Source organism: Schistocerca cancellata, chromosome 2 (genome assembly GCF_023864275.1).
Source record: "Schistocerca cancellata isolate TAMUIC-IGC-003103 chromosome 2, iqSchCanc2.1, whole genome shotgun sequence".
Lineage (NCBI taxonomy): Eukaryota > Metazoa > Arthropoda > Insecta > Orthoptera > Acrididae > Schistocerca > Schistocerca cancellata.
The window spans coordinates 1,143,180,132-1,143,182,911 of record NC_064627.1 but is presented as its reverse complement, the minus strand read 5'-3'; the positions used below and the strand labels follow the sequence as shown (position 1 = coordinate 1,143,182,911).

Here is a 2,780-nt window from a genome sequence, read left to right as displayed (position 1 = left end):
ATCGATGTACTGTGGAGACCTCACGCCCCACATGTTGAGCAATTCGGCGGTACGTCCACCCGGCCTCCCGCGTGCCCACTATACGCCCTCGCTCAAAGTCCGTCAACTGCACATACGGTTCACGTCCACGCTGTCGCGGCATGCTACCAGTGTTAAAGACTGCGATGGAGCTGCGTATGCCACGGCAAACTGGCTGACACTGACGGCGGCGGTGCACAAATGCTGCGCAGCTAGCGCCATTCGACGGCCAACACCGCGGTTCCTGGTGTGTCCGCTGTGCCGTGCGTGTGATCATTGCTTGTACAGCCCTCTCGCAGTGTCCGGAGCAAGTATGGTGGGTCTGACACACCGGTGTCAATGTGTTCTTTTTTCCATTTCCAGGAGTGTATACTAACTGTGAAATTATATATGACGGTAGTATCTGTTCCCGAAAGAACTGTTACCGTGGATGACCATGCAGCTTTGCTAGAAATGAAATGATAATTAAATGGACACCCTAGCTGCAAACAGGCGTTGATGTATTTCATTGGGGACATGTTGAAATTGTGTGCCCCGACCGGGACTCGAACCCGGGATCTCCTGCTTACATGGCAGACGCTCTATCCATCTGAGCCACCGCGGGCACAGAGGATAGTGCGTCTGCAGGGACTTATCCCTTGCACGCTCCCCGTGAGATCCACATTCCCAACAAGTCCACACCACTACATTCGTAGTGCGCCAATAGATGTTTCCCCATCATACTCATTACTCGTGGCAGATTAATCTACCAAGTCCCGTACGAGTTCGGGCATAGCGTGTGCGTTCGCACAAGAAGGTCAATGGCCGGGAAGCCATATTTTAACTATATATGACGGTAGTATCTGTTCCCGAAAGAACAGTTACCGTGGATGACCATGCAGCTTTGCTAGAAATGAAACGATAATTAAATGGACACCCTAGCTGCAAACAGGCTGTTATAATATGGCTTCCCGGCCATTGACCTTCTTGTGCGAACGCACACGCTATGCACGAACTCGTACGGGACTTGGTAGATTAATCTGCCACGAGTAATGAGTATGATGGGCAAACATCTATTAGGCGCACTACGAATGTAGTGGTGTGGACATGTTGGGAATGTGGATCTCACGGGGAGCGTGCAAGGGATAAGTCCCTGCCGTCGCAGTACCCTCTGTGCCCGCGGTGGCTCAGATGGATAGAGCGTCTGCCATGTAAGCAGGAGATCCCGGGTTCGAGTCCCAGTCGGGGCACACATTTTCAACATGTCCCCAATGAAGTACATCAACGCCTGTTTGCAGCTAGGGTGTCCATTTAATTATCATTTCATAACTGTGAAATGTTTGCCATGATGGTTTCACAATGCCCGCCATCTTTGGCACTCTCGGCATACAAGTCTCCTTCATCGACACAGCATCACCAAGGAATTCCCAGCCACGTGCTCGGCCTGGACCACGCGCTGGGGCGCCCCCTCCTGTCCAGCTAACGTTCGGCACCACGTGGCTGCTGCCGGGCCCCGGTTAGCCGAGTGGTCCGTGCGGCCACGCCATCTCCGAACTCAGAATATTTCCAGGGAGCCCCAACTCGCCCGGTACCTCACAGGATGGTGACGAAATATGAGGACGGCAGCTGCAAAACTCACCGCAGAACTGAATGTCGCACTCGCGAACCCCTTCGGCACCAAAACAACACGAAGGTAGCTCTGTACGCAGGGACCTGCAGGGCGACTTGAAATTCCAAAAGCACTCATCAGTGTTGCCCCGTATGAGGAACCTATGGTGCCAAAGCCATAACTCCCAGGCAATGGAAGAGAGTCATTTGGTTAGATGAATCTTCTCTCCTACTGTTTCCAGATTCTGGCCGAGTGAAACAAGGAAATTGTGAGGGGGGCTTGGGGGGGGAGGGGGGGAGGGGGGGGGAACGACGTTTCTGTGATGATTCCCTGGGCTCCGTGGTTATCTACCAGGTTGCATGACTGCCAAGAATTACATGGCCTCTTTGGATGGTCACTTCCATCTAACAGTACAACCTTTGCTCTCTTTTGGGGACAGTGTTGTAGTGGTTAATAAAAAAAGAAAAGAGAGAAGAAAAGAAAAAAAGGTTGAAAATGTGGGCAGAAATCGTAAGTGAAATTTTTTTTTTTAAATCGTTAATGACCGTGAATAAAGGGAAAGAAAGAAAGAAATGCAGATCGGACTTCGTATTACAGAAAATCTATAGTTGGGGTGGTCCTTGTGGCGTTTTTGAGCAAAAGTTGAACCAATTTTCACTACAAAAATTACTGAAAAGAAATAGAGAATAACAAAATGTAACTGACAGGGGTAGTGGCGTAGATAAGAGTTCATCCTTTACCAGGTTAACTTGTCTTCTTTCGTGCAGCGTCCAGGTGTTCAAAAATCTCCTTCATTTCGGCGTGAAAAGTCTGCTCCGAAATCTTGCAATCGTCCAGGAATCACTAATTTATACCAATTAAAATCATCTTGATACTGTATGCAATTTAATTTACTTTGCTACTTCCATCCTCCGACTTTCTTAACAACTTCCACAATATGTCTACACATTAAAATCAGATCAAGACTAGCTAATAATAAGTTTTTTTAACGTCTTCATCAGATCACGTCTGCCTTAAGCTTCGGCTATCAAGAGACAATCAAGAAACGGATAGAAAAACAAAAAAGAGTTACAATTTTAGTATTTTCTCTCTGCCGTCGAGCGCTCATACCACTGCGACGGTATAATTTTTGTCTGAGGGAACGACTGTAGCGCGGCGAAATTCAAAGTCCCGC

At 48.6% G+C, this 2,780-nt stretch overlaps 2 non-coding genes across 2 annotated transcripts; one reads left to right on the top strand and one right to left on the bottom strand.

Annotated features, from left to right (window-relative positions):
• Positions 1–548: 548 nt before the first annotated feature.
• On the bottom strand, positions 549–623 carry Trnat-ugu (transfer RNA threonine (anticodon UGU)). Its single transcript has one exon. It is a non-coding gene; the product is annotated as a tRNA-Thr (tRNA).
• A 549-nt stretch (positions 624–1,172) lies between these two features.
• On the top strand, positions 1,173–1,247 carry Trnat-ugu (transfer RNA threonine (anticodon UGU)). The gene has a single exon. It is a non-coding gene; the product is annotated as a tRNA-Thr (tRNA).
• Positions 1,248–2,780: the final 1,533 nt, after the last annotated feature.